At 30.0% G+C, this 23432-nt stretch overlaps 1 pseudogene; it reads right to left on the minus strand.

Annotated features, from left to right (window-relative positions):
- Positions 1 to 7869: 7869 nt before the first annotated feature.
- Positions 7870 to 13704, minus strand: LOC149567551 (26S proteasome regulatory subunit S10B homolog B-like; annotated as a pseudogene).
- Between the last annotated feature and the right edge of the window lie 9728 nt (positions 13705 to 23432).

Raw genomic sequence — 23432 nt, forward strand, 5'->3', positions numbered from 1 at the left:
TACCTTTGATAAACTATTTTCCATCAAAAAAACATATTCTGGTAGCTCTACATAACTTTTCTTCTTTATCCTTCAATGGCTTCAACTTATGTTTCACTCCATCCTTGGTCAAAATGTAGGTATTTACTCACCCATTGTGTACAACATGCTTATCAAACTGCCATGACCTACCCAACAACATATGACATATTTCAATAAGTATGATATCACATAGTACCTCATGCTGGTAGCTTCCAATCTTGAACTTCATTGAGCATTACTCATTGACCATAACCTTGTGGTCATCTTGTACACAAGCAATATGGTATGAACATGAGTGTTTCTCTCTCTTCAACTTCAACTTGGTGACCATCATTGTTGACACTAGATTTTTAGTACTTCCACCATCAATGATCACATCACAACACTTATCTTCACATCTACACTTTGTATGAAACAAACTCCAACTTTGATTAGGTTCATTCTCACCACTCAGGAGAAATAATATGTTAACTAGGACTTCTGCTATTTCAACATCTTCAAAATGTGAGGATTTGACATGTTCATCAACATGTGCAACTCTAATTGGGCCTTTAGTTCTTCAATATGTCCTTCCTTGGTACTGGGTACTTTCAAATGCTTTATGCCCTTCTTCTCCATAGTGAAAACATTTCCCACAAAAGTCTCCTCTTCCAGTTCCTTTTCCTCTACCTCTTCCTCTCTATTCTCTATTGTTTTGATCATGGAAATGATTGGAATGGTTTCCCCTTTGGTTCTGATTGCTACTTCTAGCCTCATCCTTGTTCTTCTGATCATCATTATGGCCTTCATAAGATCATCCACCAGATCTTCCACTATGATCTCTTCCACTATTCATATTATCAGACTTCTTGCTCAGTTTCTCCTTAACTCTTAGGGCAAACTGGTATGCCTCTTCAATACAATTCATTCGAATGAGTCTCCACTCTTCCTAAATTCTTGGCCTTAACCCATTAAGATAACATGCAATTTTCTCCTTATTAGCTTCTGCATGGCCGATTCTATTGAGAATTCGGTAGAACTCTTCAGTATACTCTTGACTAGATTTTCTTGCTTGCTCCATTCCTTGCATCTTCTTCAAAAAATCAAGCTCATAATACATAGGAATACATTGTTGCTTCATTTTAGCTATTATCCAATCCCATCTAGTGATTTTGTCCTTTCCCTTTCTATTTCACTCCAACTGAACCTCTTGCCACCAAATCTTTGCATCTACCTTCAGTTTTGCTGTCACAAGCTTAACCTTGTCTGGATCCTCAATATCTTCATACTCAAAGTACTCCTCTAGTTCATTGATCCAATCAATAAGCTCTTTTGGGTTAAGATTTTCTAAAAATGTGGGAACCTCAAACTTAGGTCTTTTTCCAATCTTGGAGATGGCCCTAAAAGCCTCTCTTCCTCTGGGTTTAGAACTGGCTCTGTTTTAACATTTTCTTCTATTTTGTCCTCATCCTCGCTTTCATCTCTCACAAGAAGATTTATTCCTCTTCACATTTTTTCTTCAAATGCTTGCATTTGCCTTTGGAGGGCTCAGAAACCCTCAGGTGTAACACCTACAACTCTTCTGCCACGCTCTCTTCATGGAAGCATTTTCACGCTTTTGCTGAAACCCTAGTGTAAATTTTTTCACAATCAATGATTTGTCTACATACTTAGCCCAAACCATAGTCCTGGTGTGAATTGCCTCATAATCAACAATCTATCCACACACTCAAGAACTCTAACTGTGATACCACTTGATGAAGGGTGCTCCCCTTAAAATAGAAACAAAGAAACAATAGCGCGAGAACAAAATATGGAATTCTTATTTGCGCCACAAATGTGGAAGTACAAAATTCTCAAGTACAATATGCTATAAACTCATAATAGAAACAAAGAAACAATAGTGTGAGAACAAAATATGGAATTCTTATTTGCGCCACAAATGTAGAAGTACAAAATACTCAAGTACAATATGCTAACCCACACTGGTGCCTTCATTACAATAATCTGCAAGACAAGCTATGAACTATCACCGCAGAGCTGTCTTAGACAATGTTCAAGCCTTTCTTAAATAGGCAATTTTATGCCATCGAGGAAGGTTCTAGACATTGAAACTTAATACATAGGGCTGATAGACCCTAAAAATACATATAGATTTAGCCAAATACATCTTTAGCAATTGAGTTAGCCAAATACATCTTTAGCAATTATTTTAGATATTATGGGTAGCCCAACTTTGAAAGGCCATAACTCACGAACCGTTGCTCTGATTGGCTATTATAACCACTTCTCAAAAATGATAGCTCCTAATCTACATGTGAGGAATGGTGCTAGTGCCCTTCCATCAAGTTTTCAGACCTCATCTAGGCACTCTAAGGCCTCCAATGATGAGTTTGAAGATTTTTCTACAAATTTTTCCACCGAAAATCCACAATAACTTCTCTGATACTTATGCTTGAGCAATGAGATTTTTATGGTAGGCTTACAACTCTAAAATGAACCTTTTTGTAGAAAATGAGAACATTCCAAGCTCATATGACAAACTTACTAAAAATAGTAAGTTCCCACAAATAGCAACCACCCTGTCTACTAGTCCTTATTAAAATAGAAAAGACTGAAATACAAATATTTTTGGGGAGATGCAAGATTACTCTTACACCCATGATGCTCCTACATCAAAACCCTCCTCCTCGATAATCTCACCTTCCTCTCTATAATATTCTTTGCTACTAATATTGTGTTGATTATATATATGGTTCTTTATTGAGGCAGAGTTATCATGTCCTACCTTATTGTACCTATAAATATCTCTTGGTTTCATTTTTAGAATCATTTTGTTAAGGTTTGAATATATGTGAACTGATTTGTATCTAGAATAGTTATCCCCTTTACTGTGTTCCTTTTCTAAAATGGAAATATTCTTAGGATAACCTTCAAATTTTGAATATTTTAATTCATATAGTAACCTATTAGTTATAACTGTGATCTTATTATCAAACATGCTTCTAGGATTCAGATTGATTATTAGTTTGATTTCTTTGTTATCTTTATGTTCTATGTCCATTCCTAGAAGTTTGCCTAGAGAAGATCCAATCCTTTTCAAAATATGAGAATGTAATATTTCTACATGAATGGATTTTATAACTATCCAAATCGGAAATTTTAGATGGCTAGCTATTTGCTCATTAGTGTTCAGGCTCCATTGGAAAAATGTTATTGTATAACATTTATAAAATAATAATGGAATTGATAAAATATCATTTCTAATTGTTTTATTTTTGCAATGTAAATAGACTAAACAACTAGAAAGGGAGAGGATACTTACATGTTCCAAATTGAATGAATCCAATGATTCATCTAATTCGGGGTTTCTTTTCTTAGGTCCATTCCAAAATGCATAGATACCGTATTCTTTACATTCATGTCATCTTTCTTAACTGAAGTTCTTATCTTGAAGAAACAAAGTAGTGACACTCCTCACCAACACTTTTGGTTTCTACCCCCTAGTAGATGATGAATTTCTATTGCTCGGGACTTGAAATGGCTCGCTGATTGTGGTGCCCTTTATAGTTGTGGGTTCTATCCCCATTCACATAATTTATGTAGTGTACGTGTTGCCTTTTGTGGTCACAAGTTTATTTATTTATTCTACTCTTGTCAATATTTCTAGATTTAGAGAGAAATCTTGTCAATATTTCCAAAACCATTATCTTATCATTTAGAGAGATTATGGTGCCCTTTATAGTTGTGGGTTCTACCCCCGTTCACATTTGTATTACTTTTTTATATTTTATTATATATTGGATTTTTATTTTAGGGTTAACTTGCATTTCATTATTTTATGTTTGTGCTTTACTTGTTGAGTTGGATAAGCATTATATATGTGGAAAATTGGCTATTTTGTTTATTTTTTGAATTTCACATGTGTAATGTGTTGTATAAATATTTAAGAACTATGATGACATTTTTTAATAATACTTATAATCAAATTATTTTCCATTGTGTTAGTTATCAAATAAAAATTGTAATAAATTCAAATATATCAACTAATGCACAATCTCAATCATCTCTTAATTTTTTCATAACAAACTATATATATATATATATATATATATATATATATATATAGTTTTTAAAATTATATTCAAGATTTCTATACTATTAATGCAATAACACTAAACTAGGAATTCAATTTCAAGATCATAACAAAATAAATATAAGTTATATTCCTTATGAGCTATGACATAATATTTTATTATTTAATTGATATGATGTTAATATTAATTTATCTGAATTTCACCATAAATGTAAATATGATTTACTTCATCTAATAAGACATAAAATCAAATTTTATTACCTTGACTAAAATAAAATAAATAAAAATTTCATATTGTTAATTAAACAATAACTCATTATTAAAACCACTAATTTACTATGTTAAACTTCATTTATAAGATAGTGAAATTGATACTAGCACAAAAGAATTATATCTATATTTAATTATAACATAATCATACTTAATTTATTTATTTACTCTATTTTAAACATTCACTTTTTTTTATCATTTCTAATACTTTAAAAGTTTATAATTATATTAATTAAAAAAGATTTAATATATCTATTTAAGAGGGGATTAGGGTTGTCAGTGCAAACCAAACATCAAGTTGCTTATGAGCCTTAGCCAGTGCTAAATGCATATCTAGATGGTAGTAAAATCCATGCTTCCTTGTCGCATTGGTGAATGAAACCAAGATTATGGATTCCAATGGGAGAGTTTCCTTGGCCTCAAAAACCAAGATTTAGGAGCTTGCAGATTGTTTGTTTTCTAGTGAGAGGTGTTTGATTGAGCTTAGCTACAACCAAGAGCTTTGTATTTATTTGAACTCTAAAAGTTTGAATTTATCCAAGGCTAATGACTTCCAAAGGAAATGACAAGCATGGTATGCATTTTCTTCCTCCTATCAAACCCTCTAAATTGTATCTATTTATAGTATATCTCATCAAATAACTAAACTTTGCATAACCTCTATATCTATCCCTAATCAAACTACACCTAAACATTGACAACCTTAAAACATTACTGATATATCATGTCTTCAACATTTATTGTACTGCCATGTTATATTAACCCCTTCACCAATAAACTAGGGTCAAAGCTTTTCCTTGTCAATTTCATTTATGACCAAAGCTTCCACTATTCTTCAATATGTTTTAAGAATTGGGTTAAAAAGTAGATTTCAGTGTGAATACTCCTAAGCCTACATTCATTGGAGATCTATAAAGACCAATTAAATATATCCATAAAATTAGAAATTCTAAAGCTTTTTCAATCATAACTTGCAAACATTGCATTCCAGAAGAATGCATCTCTTTGAGGCATTCTATCAAATAGTTCATGTTCCTTGTCTATGCTTCCACATTTTGCAAACATATCGACACAGGAAGTTATAACTACACTATCTGACAAAATCCTTGTATTCTTCATGCTTTGATGGATGGCCATACCCAATTTCAAATCTCCCAATTTGGCATGTAATGCTCTGCTAGGGAACCCAAAGAAATTAACCTATTATATCACTTGCTAAACTTTTTTTATGAAAAATTAAAACAACAAGAGATAACATAGCGAAAGCAATAACTCACATACATACATAAGTAATACATTAATAGTTACATCTCTCAAGGTTTCCATGATGATGAATCAAATACATAAGTTTTATTAAGATGAAATATGATATATAAAGTCCACATCATAGAATAACCAGAAGTATGAAATCAAATGAGATAATATACAAGTACATAAGATGCCACATGGCATAACCAAAATGCATGATCATCCTCTGTACTTGAGTCATAGGGTATGAAATGCTAAATGAATATACATCAAGATAAGATACAACATCTCATAGGATCTCAAATAATAAAAGTACAATAAATCAGAATAGGACCATAGAACACAATCACAAGATCAAAATAATAGAACAATTGCACAAATACATCCAACATCAACATCCAACTGTTGGATCTACATGGTATAAGAACACTACCACCCAACCTCATGGAATCTAAATGGTTTACACCCACCATGTTGAGGAGATAATCTCAAGTCCCAAACAGATGACAATCCAAAGTCATAACAAGAATCTAGGTCAAGGAATTTCGATAGAAATCTATCTCAAAGGATACGAAGTACACAAGTAATATCTAATCCCATAGGAAAAAAAGACACATAGGAAACCTAATATGTAAGTGGGAAAGCATCATTACATGAGCCAACTCTAAGGTTACCCTAGTAGTCTCTCTAGACTCTAACCCCCTAGTTACTCTATGCGGCATCATGATCAATATCTTTTCTTATGGACAAGCAATATGAACAAGGAAAGGTTGCAATGAAGCATCCTCTCTACTTCCACTACTACATTTGGGCTCAAATTATGATGGCAGGCCATCACAATTGCAATAGCCACCCGTCGCCAAAATGACAGTAGCACGAATTAGCCCTCGTCGAACAAGTGAAAGAATTTTTTTGTCATAAATTGCAATGACAAGCTAGTCCATCACAATTGGGATACCGAAAGCCATCACAATTTGGAAAAAAGAAAAAAAGAAGTGTACCTCTTCACGATGTAGTGAGTTGGACAGTCAAGTGTCGTAATTATGATGACCTACATTTTTAGTCCACCATCGCACTTCTGATGGAGTTGTTGTAGGCCTGATGAGCATTTGTTGGGTTGGATGTCACAACAATGATGACATGCGACAACAATGTTATTCGAGTGACGGTCATCCAATAGATGTTACTGTCATAGGTATGATAGTGTGCAATGACAATGGTATGAGAGTGATGACTTCCTGTCAGGTAAGATGTCACAATTGCGATGGATCATTGCATTATCAATTTTTTTTTGGTAGCTCCAATATTCTATTGTTATTTCCTCCCATGATAGAGAACTCTAGAGGCATAGGCATCTTGAGGCATTTGTAACGATGTTTTAATTTTTTGCTTTTAAATAAATTTGGCTTGCATACCATTTTAGCTAAATTCCCCAAATTAACATAGGCATCTTCAACATACTTCCACATGGGTTCAATTTCCTATTTCATCTATCATCATAGACTTCACTTGTAAATTTTTGGTAGTGACAAAATGAAGAAGTTGGTAGAACAAATTGTAAAAAGATGTGTTCAACATATGTAGATCTCTCACTTAAAATGTCTTCTCTCCATTCTAGTTGCAGTAGGAATGGGGTACTAGACTATTTGATAAAGTGTCCTATGAGAAGTCATTTTAGATGCAAGGTGAAATTGTAGGAAAGTGCACAAAGTGAATAAAGTTTTACCCTACCACCTCTTATATTTTCTCCACCTTGGTTGAGGTCTCCATGCATGTAGACACACCCAAAATCTCATTTCGACTCATGGGCTAGAGGACAAGCCTTTAATCAACATTTAATATCTTTTAAAGCATGATTGAAGTCATTGAAACAATATGGATCGTATTGGAGATTCAAACAATGGCTAACAACATTACATCAAAATTTTAAAAAGAAAAATGTGACTTAAGTCTTAAGAAAAATAAGGACCACACTGGTGCAATGATCACATTGTTTAGATCACATTGTCTACCACTTAAACATACAAGATTGCTCAAATAAGGCCAACCATAACTTTTAAATGTTTATTTTAAATTCAACAATAGATATTTAATACATAGATCAACTCTTGAACAACTTGACTCTAGTTTCTTTGCTTCATTCAACTTGCGAACAACCTAAATGGAAAAGATAAGTACAAGTTACAAGCCAAAAAGTACAAGAAACTCTAATTTTATAAAATGCTAAATAGAAAGGGAAAGAAAATTCACCTTCATTAATCTTCTTGGATTACGTAATCACACACGACACGAATTGTTGCCACATCATCTTCTGTACAAATGTTATGAAGATCTACTCCATTAGAGCCTTGGTAAAAGTTGGAATAATCTCAGCTATACAGTAATTAATCAAACAACAATTACCAACTCCAGAACATACCAATGTAGTATAGGATAAAAAATCAAATATTTTGGATAAATTTCAAATTATTAAAGAAATAGAACAATACCTCAACACGATTTGCAACAACTTCATAACCTATGTCTATGTGTTTTGCAATCCCTACAACATGTATTTTCAATACTTCCATTCTTGCTTGTTTATTTGGAAGTGGAATCTCAATCTTTCTATCCAAATGACTAGGTCTAAGCAGGGATGGATCTAGTACATTAGGATGATTTGTTGCCATGATCATTTTTACCTACATTTAATGTTAAAATTAACAAGATTTTCAAGTCAAATAAAAAATACACTACCTTCAAGAATCTTAAATAAGTTAAATACATAGTTTCTTGTTTAATGTAGTTGATTGACAATTACATCAGCTTAAACACCTTAAAACAAAATACCTTTCCTAATTGATCAAAACCATCTAGTTGGTTAAGCAATTCCATTAAAGTTCTTTGAATTTCTTGATCAACACTTGTTCCTTCACTAAAATGACGTCCACCGATTGCATCAATTTCATCCATAAATATGATGCACAACTGCATCAAAGCCTCACTATAACATTAAGCATTTCATTTATATTAATCATAGTACTTGTTAGTAGATTGCAATGCAATTACTAAGAGGAATAGGGTTGCAAGCATATAAAGAAATACTTTTTAGTGTCAATACCTTCAAATTCTTAGATGCGATGAGCTAATAATTCAACATACATAATATTTTGAAATTTTAAAAAAAACTATTATATATATATATATATATATATATAATGTTAGCATTTGTAATTATATTAACAAACACCAAAAATTAGTCTTTTGATGTTCAAATGAATAAGAAGTCATACCTGGTGATCCTGTGCATAACCAAACATTTCCATGTCACTTTTGCCAATATATTTATCTATTATAGCACTTGAAACCACCTGAAAAATAGTATTACACAAAGAAGGCATAAATCAAACCTCTATGAAAGAATTCCAACAAGAATAAATAAAACATGCACGTTGAACTTTACATAAACAAGTAATTACTATGATTAATTTACACCCCACACAAATTTTACTTTAGGAGGTTTGATTCCAACCCTAAGAAAGAGTTTAGTATTCATTAAAGGAAGTTCAATAGACTGTCTTAGCTCCCTGATTTAATCTGCTAACCCTCCTATTATTGAGTAGCTCACATTTTCAAGATCCTCATGTAGAAAATATTATAAACGACAGGGTCCACCTGAATCTAATATACACAAACAAAATGATTAGCCCTTTTCTAGAAAATCCCTTCAAAGATTTTGATATAATTTGTTCTTATTAACAACTTGTTGATGTGAGATTCTAATGCTAGGTACCTCACGAGGAAGAGTCCTCATTATCGTAAGTGTTGTCATGTCAAGAACAACATGTGTGCCTACAATGAGCTTATCTTTATCTACCTTATTGTAGCACCCAACAACATATCTTGGCCAACTACTAGCTTTCACAGTTACTGTACAAAGAAAAATTCATAATCCCAAAATTACAAAAACTGATTTACTTCAATAGCACAAGCATGAACAATTAACTATTAACTTGTTGAAAAATGAACATTCACTAGAGATAGAATCATAGATTCATAGTTGATACATATATTAGAATGAAAGTGAAATAAAGTATGATCCTACCACATCCACATTCCCCTACTAGAAAAATTTGAGAAATGTAAGAATGTTTGAAGGGGATTTTTTGAAGTGCCCAAAAAATTATAGGAACAATATTTCAAAATGGAAATAACAAGGATCAAGGATAAGAGCAAGAGATGAGGATGCATCCAAATGGGGGATAAGGAACCTAGAAAATAAATATGAACATATTTATTAAATTATATCTTTTCATCACCTTTCAAACTACATCTATGCATTTGATTGCATGTTAAACATGTAAATATCATATATAAGAATGTATGATATTGATGCAAAGTAATAAAGAAAAAACTATCTAATGGTCCTTGATTAATTTTCCAACTGTAGCCATGCCAAAATATGTCATTTTTACAATATTATATCATTTAGTCCCCTTTCCAACAATATGTGTGCATTTGATTGCATGTCAAATATGTAAATATCATGAATATTGAATGTGTGATATTAATATTAAGCAATCAAGGAAACACTATCTAATGGACCTCAATTACTTTTCTGATTGTACCCATGTTAAAACATGTCATACTTTTCTAATTGTACTCATATTGAAAGATGTCATACTTACTATAATATATCATCTAGTCACCTTTCCAAAACTATTTAAATAGTTGATTGCATGTCAAATATGTAAATGTCAGGATTATTGAGACAAAAATGACAATCGAGGAAAAACTATCTAATGGTGATTGACCAATTTTTTGAGTCTAACCATGTATGACATCGAACCAAGTATAAATTTAAGGAAACTGTTAAGTAATAAACCAATATGCTAGTATGTTTTTCTATGAACTTGTCACCTTCAAAGGAAGATAAACTACCCATACACACCAGTACATAAAATAAAATGAGAGATTAAGCATAGAACAATATATTTCTCTATTATGGAAAAAAACGTGTATCTATAATACATAATTACACTTCAGTTGTTATTTGGAAGTGATAATAAATGGAAAAGGTTACATGGAAAAGCTAAAAATTTAAAAGGTCCATTGGACCATTTTTTTCTTCAACTATTTACTTTTCCTTCAAAACTTCATTTTTGTTATTCTATTTTGTATAACTGCTTGTGCAATGTCAATAGCAAGGCCTATTCTAGGGGACCCTACTAATCAAGCTCCTTGATTTACTTGAACCAACTATAATAACTCTTTTTTCCTGATGGTGTCATGCCCACAATTTATTGGCAAAAACACAATAGTTTTTTTTTTGAAAGATAACTTAGGAATGCTCATAAGGGACTATACATTGCCAATTTGATTATCAAGTGATTAGAGGTTTGTGATATATAATAGTTATGTTTGTAGGGTTGCACAAGTTTCAATTCCCTATGCAAAGTTATCCTTACTGGGATGTTCTAGGGTGCATCTCTAATTAGCACTGGATGTTAGGATAATATCCTTTTTATTTTTGTTGCAACATTAAAAAGGAAATCAATTCTTTAAGCTCTCGATATTACTGTACATTAGGGCTTAGTAGTTGTTATGTCATGGCATAATAATGGGTATAAACTCAATATAATAATTTCTAATATATTTCCTAAAGGTAACTTCACTATAGTAAAATTCTTTAGTTCTTTCTAATAAACCAATTAATATACTTTTGCACCTTCTAGTCTTGCTGCTAAGTTTCCATTAATAAATCTATACTTGTTATGAACATTCTATTTAATGGTGAGCAAATAATTCTTATTTATAAATTTAACCTATTTTAAAAATATTTAGCTTAACCTTAGATCTATCATTTAAAACTAACATGTACCCACATATTAGACTTCGACACTTCCTTGATATAATTACAAACAATCAAAAAAGTAAGAATCAAATAAAACTTAAGTCACCATTTAGAGTTCTTAAAAATATGAAATTCAGAAATCTAGTTAGGATTTTCTAATATCTATAACCTAAAAAAAAATAATTCTTTTTAAAAGGAACAAATCTTAATACTATTCCACATAATTTGATTGTTCAAAAGCTTTAAGTTAAAATTTTGAATTTATTTGACATTATAACATAATTTTTTTAATTTAAAAATAAATAAATAACAATTTTAAAATTAATGTTACTTGTTTTTATCAAAGTATTACAATGGTTATTATATCATGATTATTATAACAACACATCTCTCTTAAGTTCTAACTACAATATTTAATCTTCTAATTTAATAATAACATCTCTCTTAAGTTCTAACTACAATATTTAATCAACCCACTTAATATTACTTGCTAATCTAATGCAACTTTTTAACCCATATTTTAAAATCTAATATTTCCTTCAATACCACCCCCATCTTACTATATTTCAAAAGTTTCTATATTTTAAGTGACTTTTTGAAAGAAAGCTTGATAGAAACATTCTAAAACTAATCTCAATGATTTTCAAAGAAAACAAAAGTGTGGGGGAAATCTTATCTTCATAATCTTCATTAAAATTTAGAAAACCTACAACCTAGTTAGGGTTTTCAATTTTTTTTAGAAAGCTTCTTTTTTTCTCTTTTCATTTTGTTTTATGTGCTTAATATCTAGCCTGATTTTTTTCTTGTTTGTTCTTGCTTATTTGGTTTGCATTGTGTTGCAGATTTTATAGAATGCTAAAAAATGGAGGAGGCAACTTTTTTTATTTTTATTTTTTTGAATAGGGTCTTAAACCATTATGTTTCCCTTCTATTTCTCATCTATTTTAGCATGTTCTTCTTGTTTTGATGCAGGTTGAAAGTGGGGTTTTAATGAAGGATTAATGGTGTTGAAACTTTGAATGAGAGAGTCATGCTTGTCCATGCATGCACTCTCTTTTCCTTTACTCACAGCATCATGATTCTCGTATTTTTTGTTGTTGATTGTATACATGTTTGTAGGAGGAGTTTTAAATGTTTATTGGAGGTGTGCATAAGTTTTATATACAGTTCTGTGTGTACATATGTCTGTAAAACTTTTATAATTTTATATTCTGTTGGAGACACAAAGGAAGCCATGCAAGTCCATGTATGTGCTTCCCCATTTATTTGATGCCTTATGGCATACATATTAGGCACAATATTTTACTGCTAGGGATTATTTTATTTTATTTTCTCTTAGAAGAAGATAAATTAAATAGTTAAATTATTATTAGCTTCTTTACATCTTCATACAACTTATATTCTTTTATTAATACATTATTCTTACACATAAGTATTACATTATAATTACGATATATCATTGTTTTATTATTTAATTGACATAAAACAATGCACCAAATACAAATAACTATGATACAAGTGTATATGTTTAATAATATTAGACCATGGTTGTTATTAACTCCACACTAACTCTTGTATTTTTATTCTACCCAATACCCCTATGAATCCATGATATTATCCCATATAATGGTACATTTATTTCTAGCATAAAACTTTAAAAATAAAAATAAATATCCCAACCCAAAATTTCGCTAACTTCCCACCTAACTCTATTAACTAATACTCTATCCAAACCTATATATGTTTAAAAAAACTATAAAATAAGGTCACTCATGCAGTTGAACCTACCAATAAATCTATTACCCCTTATACTTACTAATACCCCTACTTTATACTATAACATGATACCCAACAACTATATAACAACCCCATGCCAAAACTACACATTTCCTTGCATGCTAATTTTTCCACCAATCCTAGGGTCATGTGTTCCCTCAAACTCCTTGCAAGGAGATGTGACACTTCCCCACCTACCTTATTCTCCCAACATAAGAGCAAATCTTCCTAATATAACAACTTCCTTAATCCTCCAATTTGGTGTTGGCTTTATGTTTCCATTGTAGGACACTTTTTCCAAAGGCGCCTAGGGATCTAGGGTGGTTCACTCCTCTATGTCCCGACACTGGCTAAATAGACACAAAAATGCACCCAGCTATTAGCTAGTGTCGTGACTTACTCTGTCTCCATCTACGTCTGTCAGCCCCTCTCTATCTCCGTGCACGGATATGAGGTCGCTGGTACGTACGGGTACCTGCATGCAGCGATGGGGATAGATTTGTTTTGGGTCGTCACAGCTCACACGGTCTTTACATGCACCGTCAGTGGATTAAGACTCCCGCGTGCCTGCACTGTGACAGTTTAAATAGAGATAATAGTTTAAATCGAATTTTCTTATACAAAATCTTTGTATAGCTTGCCATAATAAAACTGAATATGCTATAAGCAAAAATATGAAAAGTTTTGACTCTCGCATAAGATTTTATAATAAAATAATTTTATAGAAACATAAAATTATACTTGTGAAGAGATACAAAGAACATTAATAATTTATAAAACCAAAAGCAATATATGCGTGCTTGTTGAGATCTCAAACTGTTGTTTTGCAAGATAAGGAAAGAGAGTGAACTTGAACCATAACATATACATTTCTGGTCTATTAGGAAGGTGAATGTTTATTGTGTGAAAGCCATTTTTTTTCTCCTTTCAAAATTTGAAATAGAGATCACTTGGACAATAAGTATTCATTTAAATTTTATCTAAGTTCTAAAAAATTAAAATTTAAAAAGTAAATATTATGTAGTTTCAATTTCTTTAATTAAGTGGTAATAATTTTAAAATCAAGTTTTACAATGCAATATAAAAACATAATTTGGAGTGAAAATATAAAAAACTATTATAAAATAATGTTTAACTTAAATATTTAAAATAAAAATTATATTATTATTTATTTTATTATTTTAAATGTAGATATATATAAAATATTAAATAAAAATTGATTAATAAAATATTCAAATCAAGAATTTTTCTTTTGAATTTTAAAATTACAAATTCAATAATCATATTAAGTGTCATCTAAACAAATGACAATAATAAAATTGAAACTCATGTTTTATTAAAAATTTAAAAATGAGCACATCTAAATTTCATAAGACATAAGATATTAAGCATTATGTTCTTGCATAGAATGAATAAATATATTGATTTTAGTTATTTTGATTAAATTTATTATAAATAAAAAATATTATGAATATCATAAATTAAAGCTTTAATATTGTTTCAAAATTTTTAAATTAATCTATAAGTTAATAAAATTTATAGTGTTATAAATATTTAAAACAATACTTTCCAGTAGTAGATACTATTTTAATTTTTGTTTTAGGTTTAAAGCAATTGGAAAATATCATATTTTATTTTACTTAATTATTTATTTTAGTCTTATATATTTTCGTTTATTTCACTTTAAAATTATTTGTCTAATGTATATAATTAATTTGAATTTGCCTTATGTATATGATTAATTTTATTTTATTTGTAATATTCTTTTTTATTTTGATAATTGTTTTGAGAAGTTTACTAAATGTTATATCTATCACATTTTAAAAATAGTTTTAGCTTTCTTTATTGATATATGTTGTTGATAAGGATAGTGGATATGTTATAATAAGAAGTTGATTGAGCATCTAAGTGGATGTGAAGAATGAAAGCCATAAAGGAAACATAAAGGTTGGATTTGGAATGTGATTTTCCATGCTCATTGCATTAAGCATTGATCCAAATTGGCATACTTACATTCAAATTGGTGTATTTTTAGTGGTACCATTATGTTTACGAAGTTTGGGAAGGGAAAAGGAACATTAATATAGAGGAGAGTGGTAGGCTTGGGAAGAAGTGTAGATGGAAAGTCAAAGTATTAAGAAGATGTCATAAAGGTTTATTTTCTTTCTTGGAGAACAAAATAGGGAACCCAAATTCATGAAATTGCAAAGGAAGTGGATGATTATTCAAGTAGGGGGATTAGGAATCATTAGTGGGTAGGAATAATGTATTCAATGTGGTATAACTTCATGATGACATTAGTGATTTTGAAAGTAAGTTCAAAGAATTTTTTAATTGTTATATTGGGCATTTCATGGCTTTATCAAGCACAAGGTAGTTATGGTCAAACTGCACTGAAGGGGTTGGATATAAGTTTAACATTGGAGATTGATGTTATCTAATATGTTGGGACATTATCTAGAATGTAACATATTAAAAAATGTGTGGAATAGTGTGATTAAAATCATGAGAAACACTTACAAATGTGATAAAAATGTAGATACACATTTTTATCACATTTTTTAGATAATGTCCTAACATTTACATCTAAAAGTAAAATATTACTATGACATAGTTATACAAATGTGTTGAATAATGTGATTAAAATCATGAGAAACACTTAAGTAAATTTTAATGGGTAATATTTTTATATGTAAATCTTATTTCTTAATGACTTTCATTTATTCTAAATATAAATGTTAGGAACTATAAAGTAAAATTTAGGATATTTTACATCTAAAAGTAAAATATTACTATAGCGTATAACTACAATTTTTGTATAACTACATTTTTTAGGATATTTTATTTTTAGATGTTAAAAAAGTGTGTAAGTATTCAACACATTTGTATAACTTCATTTTTCTAGGATATTTTACTTTTAGATATAAAAAATGTGTAACTATTCAAAATAAGAAAGTTTTATAATTTTATAATTTATTGCATACAAATATATTTCTGAAATTTTTTTACTAATTTTTCTTTCTCCTATCATAAAATATTACTATAGCATAGTTATACAAATGTGTTGAATGGTGTGATTAAAACATGTTGGGACATTATCTAGAATGTAACATATTAAAAAATGTGTGGAATAGTGTGATTAAAATCATGAGAAACACTTACAAATGTGATAAAAATGTAGACACACATTTTTATCACATTTTTTAGATAATGTCCTAACATTTGCATTTTTTAGATAATGTCTCTCCCTTATTATTACTACCTCCTTCCCATTTGTCTCTCTCTCTCTCTCACTTTGAATATTGAGCTATTTTATGACCTTATTATTCTTTTTTTTTCTTTCTATATCTCATATTTTTCCCCACCATTCTTCTCTCTACCTCATAATGATACACACACAATTTAATTTAATTTTAATGTTAGAGTATATAAAATTTAATTAAATTATAAAGATAGATATTATTAGATAAAGTTGTGTTTAACTTCTATATACATAATTCTAAAAAACTTAAATTTCGTAAGTTTTTCTAAGAGATTGTTTTAATATATTTTTATCATATAAATAATCATTTTTGTATTTTATAATGACAAAAAGGATCGGTGTTAATTGCATTAAAGATTTACTAAAGAAAAATGTAGAAATAAAATTTTCAAATATTATAAATATAATCCCAACTATAACCCTTATTATGCATAAGAACAACTACAGTTTGATTCTAATTCCAAGTATGACCCAACCCTAATATTAATAAATAATATTTCAATATTAGTTTTAATTTTTCGAATTAGCCATAAATATTCCACTATACAACTATACCTTGACATTAAATTAAACATTATCAAGGTTAATTTCAATTTGTAACTTGGACATTATAAGAATGAAATCTATTAATCGAATTATCAAAATAAAAGTTAAGGTATTAATTTTAAAACAATTTAAGCATAATTGGTTGAATAATATGAACTTTTCATTATTTTAATTTAATAGATTTTATACAGTAAAATACTTATTTCAAAATAATCAAACTACTACAAATTAAAAATAACATTCTATTTCTAATTTTATAATTAAGATTAATCTATCATGAAATAATGTGAACAAAATAATTACTATGAAATATCCTTCTCAAAATACTATTTTTGATTTAAATGATCTTTAGAATAAAAAATAACCTTTATATTGTATCACAACCATAATGATATTTGAACAATATAATTCTAATTATAGAATTATTCATTCTTCAAATCATAATACTTGTGAGCCTCTCATATGGAGTTTTCGGTTTAAATTCGCTCAACACATAAAAATAATTAATTACAATAAATAAAAATAATTATTAATCTAAGCTTTGACTAACAAATGTAAATAAACTACGGTGACCAATAAATGTAATTGGTAAAAAAGATTAATCATCTTTACCATGTCAAAGGAATTAACATATATTACAATGCAAAAGTTATAAAATTAGAGATCCAAAATTTGTTCAAAAATCTCATACTCAAAAAATTGTGCATTACTCTCTTCTTAGATAACTACCTCTTATAAGAGTAGGAGAAGTCACGCACTACATAACACTAAAATAAATAATTAAGTAAAATAAAATATGATATTTTCCAATTGCTTTAAACCTAAAACAAAAATTAAAATAGTATCCCCTAGTTGAAAGTATTGTTTTAAATATTTATAACACTATAAATTTTATTAACTTATAGATTAATTTAAAAATTTTGAAACAATATTAAAGCTTTAATTTATAATATTCATACTATTTTTTATTTATAATAAATTTAATCAAAATAACTAAAATCAATATATTTATTTATTCAATGCAAGAACATAATGCTTAATATCTTATGTCTTATGAAATTTAGATGTGCTTATTTTTAAATTTTTAATAAAACATGAGTTTCAATTTTATTATTGTCATTTGTTTAGATGACACTTAATATGATTATTGAATTTGTAATTTTTAAGTTCAAAAGAAAAATTCTTGATTTGAATATTTTATTAATCAATTTTTATTTAATATTTTATATATATCTACATTCACAATAATAAAATAAATAATAATATAATTTTTATTTTAAATATTTAAGTTAAAAATTATTTTATAATAGTTTTTTATATTTTCACTCCAAACTATGTTTTTATATTGCATTTCAAAACTTGATTTTAAAATTATTACCACTTAATTAAAGAAATTGAAACCACATAATTTTTACTTTTTAAATTTTAAATTTTTTAGAACTTACATAAAATTTAAATGAATACTTATTGTTCAAGTGATCTCTATTTCAAATTTTGAAAGGAGAAAAAAAATGGCTTTCACACAATAAACATTCACCTTCCTAATAGACCAAAAATGTATATGTTATGGTTCAAACTCACTCTCTTTCCTTATCTTGCAAAACAACGGTTTGAGATCTCAACAAGCACGCATATATTGCTTTTGGTTTTATAAATTATTAATGTTCTTTGTATCTTCACAAGTATAATTTTATGTTTCTTCAAAATTATTTTATTATAAAATCTTATATGAGGTCGAAAATTTTCATATTTTTGCTTATAGCATATTCAGTTTTATTATGGCAAGCTATACAAAGATTTTGTATAAGAAAATTCGATTTAAACTATTATCTCTATTTAAACTATCATAGTGCGGGCACGCAGGAGTCTTAATCCATTGACGGTGCATGTAAAGACCGTGCGAGCTGTGACGACCCAAAACAAATCCGTTTGCATTGCTGTGTGCAAGTACTCGTATGTACCTGCGACCTCATATCCGTGCACAGAGATAGAGAGGGGCTGATAGACGTAGATGGAGACAGAGTAAGTCACGGCACTGGTTGATAGCCGGATGCATTTTTGTGTCTATTTAGCCAGTGCCCTATGTCCCAAGGTGGAGGCCCCTAGGGAGGGACCCTGTCATTATGTCAGTATATGTTTCCCTGTCTTAGTCCACTGTGCTCACGTACTCCATAGCTTTAAAGGTATGCGCTTGGGAAAGGTAATATGGTTGCTTACCTTTGTTTTATTATGCATTTAAAATTTTATTATTGATTGGGTGGGATTTTCATATGAATATTACCCAAGTCTATGTAATAGGTGGCTATATTTATTTTAATTTACTTATTCGAGATTCAACATTATTCCTAGTTTATTGTAACATAGTGACCTGATTGATGGAAGTTTTCCTTCTCAATATTTTGACTAGGTGGTTATTATAGGATATTTTATAATTTTTATTTTTATTTTTGTTGTTCTATCAAATCAAGATATTGTCCCAATATTGTTTTATAGGCAAGGCCCTAAGAATATTTCTTCTGAATTAAATATTAGACTATAATAGGGGTGGATTTTTTACCAATCCTCATATAAATTCCAAAGGATTAAAAGCCACCTAGAGGTTTTCTTACTTAGGCATTTGGACTATGTTATTCTTATCTCAAGCTAATTTCTTTCATTCCTACCATGGGATTTTGGTGACCAAGTTTGATAATGTGATGGCGTTTCTAACTTAGGAATTTATTAGAACTAGGAATCCAAAATAGCTAATTTCCATACAAATGAAATGAACTATTAGCATGCTAATCTTCTTCCATTATATTGAACACTTAACATATAAACTTACAATGCAATCCTCTATATTTTGAATTGATTCGCTCTATCTATAATATTTATTCACTCAATGTTTATGAGATATTTCTATCAAATGATCTACATATATCACAAGAAGAAGGAACTTATCTCATAAGTTCATCATAATATATCAACTCTCATAAAGAATAATTTCTTACAAATAAAATATACACCATCTCTCAATCTTTCCTTTCACAATTTCAATTAATAAACAATGATAAGAAGCTCTCCTTTACATCACAATGAGTAACAATGTAGACTTGATATCACAACACATTTGAGAAGACATGAACCATTGGTCTCTATTTAAACACTTGATTTCTCCTTCAAGTAATACTTACAATATGGTCTTTCCAAGCTTTTCTTTTTGCTCCCTTTAGCACAGAATCTACAATACATCACAACAAAACAACAAGGACCATGGGTGCACTCCACCCGACCATAGGCCTCCAAAGAGACCACCCCCATGCTAGGGGGACAAGGCTCAAACCAGGATTCACATACAATCTTGCACATGCATAAACATTACATTTCAGAACTTGAGCAACTCCCTCCCAAGGATATTTCACAATGGTTCACAAATGGAACCATAAACATAGGGTGCAAGTGTGCTTTTAAAATGGAGACTTGCCATATCAAACAATATCTACAATAAACAATTTTCATGCCCTTTCGGGGCTATCATAAATCAACAATTTTCATGCCCTTTTGTGGCTTTCACAAATCATCCTCCAAACCCACTACCATCAGCTCTAGCCTCCTTGAAACCCATACTCCATAAACTTCCTCTCTACACCATAACTTCCTTATCACCCCCAGCAAGATATGAATGATTATGGCATACAATGGAGCCCATACTCCAAGGTTCTCAAATACATTTTCAAGCCCAACTAGGCCCTTCACCCTGGACTTCTCTTCCCTTCCCAAAGGGTGAGTGAAGACCTCACACCCATAACAACACTCATGCACAATTCAAGGAACTCAAGAAAAAAAAACAAGAGGACAAAGAAAAACCAAATTCCATGCTCATCACAACACAATACAACACAACAAGATACAAGATGATATCTCACATTTCTTCTTAGAATGGCATTCTCCTTACCTACATACTCATGAGTACAATACCAAGATTCAATTTCAAAATGGAATCAAATTGACTACCTAGTAAGAACACCATTGAAACATTTACATGAATACTACATTACAATACAATGCCATGAAGTCCCCTCACAATATGAATTCACACCCTTACATGCTCATGAATGCAATACCATTATGCAAGTTTTGAAGAAAATAATACATGGGTAAGAAGAAACCAACCTTGAATTCTTTTGCAAAATGGTAATGAATGGTTGTAGAAGAGCTCCCTCCCCAGCTTACAAGCCCTAAGAGTCTCTAAAGTAAGAGAGTGGGTAGACAACCCACTAATTTTCTCCAAAGCCCTCTAAAAGGTCTCCAACTTGTCATTCTGCTAAAAATGGCCCAAACAAGAAGCCTCCCTTTTCTTACATCCTTGTCCCTTTCTAAAATTGTATTGTAATGACCACCCAAGCATAAAGAAGAAAATAATGAAACAAAACTAGAAAGAAAAACACAATTTTTTTTTTAATTACTCAACATAATATATGTGTCCATACATTGATCTATCCACACTTAAAGCGAAAACTTCATAATAATAAAGAATTCCATCTACACACATCTCCATAGAAACACAAATACATATGGAGTTCAAAATAAGAATGAGATACATATTCATCCTTTTAAATATATTATCAAGTTCCCTCCGAGTATTCTTCAACAAATAGTTTTCTGAATAAAGTAAACTTCAATAGTAATCCTCAGATACCTATTAGCCATTACAAAGCGCCTGAAAGTGATCACATAAAAGAATGCAACACAAAACAAGAGGGCTCAGTACACACTGAATCAAATGAATAATCCACCTGCATACATGATAGTTAATCATATATAAATACATAATGTAGATATCTAATTCACATGACAAAGTGCAGTTCAGTAATTAACATGCATGAATTAAATAGCTACTTAACAATGCACAATTAAACTCGCACTAAGAATAACCTGTAAATGAATCATACATATACTGAGGTGTCATCACTATAATGCTATGGTTCTGCATCCAAGTTATGATATGCTCATAGTCAACACATAGTGGAATTCTCTATATACTCATCAAACGATGTAATAGAGTTTTGCCTTGTTCTCTGTACTCAACCGTTTAGGTTCAAGTCTTAGGTAAGGCCATTTATCTTTACTTATAAATTTAACCCACCCAGTTTATTTAACGTTTTCACTGAATTAAATACTGAATAGGATTAACCATATTTAGCCACCTCGACATATGCTCATCACAATTATTCTTAAAATACACATCAAATAGATATTCTTAGAATGCACATGCAACATGATACTATATTCCTCATCTAATTAACATCTAAATGCATATTTGAAATGTTAACCGATTATCAAATTTTTAACCAATCGAATCTTATAAACTAATTCCCTTTATTCAATTGAGACGTTTTCCTCTAACTAATTTATTCTTCAAAAACCAATCAAAACTGAACTATAGCTAGAAAAGAAAGTTTCTCTTAGGTTACAAGACAATTGTTTGTTATAATGTCTACGTTCTGTTCATCAATATATTTTAGTCTTCTAAGTTTTGTTCATCGAGATTTCAATCTTCAAAGTTTTATCCATCGATATTTCAAACTAATTCAAACAAAACTCAAGCCTCAAACTCAAATCTAAATCCTTATTGCAACTGTGTCTTGCAATGTCTGTTATATGCATGACAAAATGTCGATATCACTTACAGTGATTTAAAACTAAAGACACTGTAACCCTTTTAAATAATCTCTAATTGTAATATGTTTTTAAACAATCACAGTGAACAAACAGAACTTGAAACATAACAATATTCCCTCACTTCCAAACTTTAATGGATAGCTATTGCCCAATTCACTCTAAACTGTTCGAATTTAAAAAACAATATTTTAACATGATACGGTATTCTCAGAAGCTGATAACTTTTGTAATTCCCAACTTTCTTTTCAATAATTAAAAGCCAAGAAAACTTACATTCAAAGTGTATAATGATAACAAACAACAAATTTATATCATCACGCAAGTATGGATGTACACAGAGTTCAACATTTGACTGCCGAGCCCTGCATACACTCACGCTTGGGAGATGATAAAAATCTGCACCTTAACAATCAAATCTTAACATATAAATTTTGCTCTTATTCAAACAAAATAACATAAAATCGAGAAGGATAGGGTTAAGAAAGGCCCCCTACTCAATTTTGAAGACAAATGATGCTCTGCGATGATGCTCACAGCCCAAAGCCCACGAAGCCAACACTGATCTAGCTCATAAATAGCTACAACAATGGAGATAAACCGACAAAAACCAGATACCAAAACAACAAACAAACTTTGGCGAAATAACTCCCATACTTAACTGCACAAGCCAGAATTTCATTCCAACTGAAAGCCCCAAACATGTCGAAGCTCAAGTTACTCATCCAAGTGTAATGTTTACC

Source organism: Cupressus sempervirens, chromosome 3 (assembly GCF_028749045.1).
Source record: "Cupressus sempervirens isolate cs-2001-9-10 chromosome 3, ASM2874904v1, whole genome shotgun sequence".
NCBI lineage: Eukaryota > Viridiplantae > Streptophyta > Pinopsida > Cupressales > Cupressaceae > Cupressus > Cupressus sempervirens.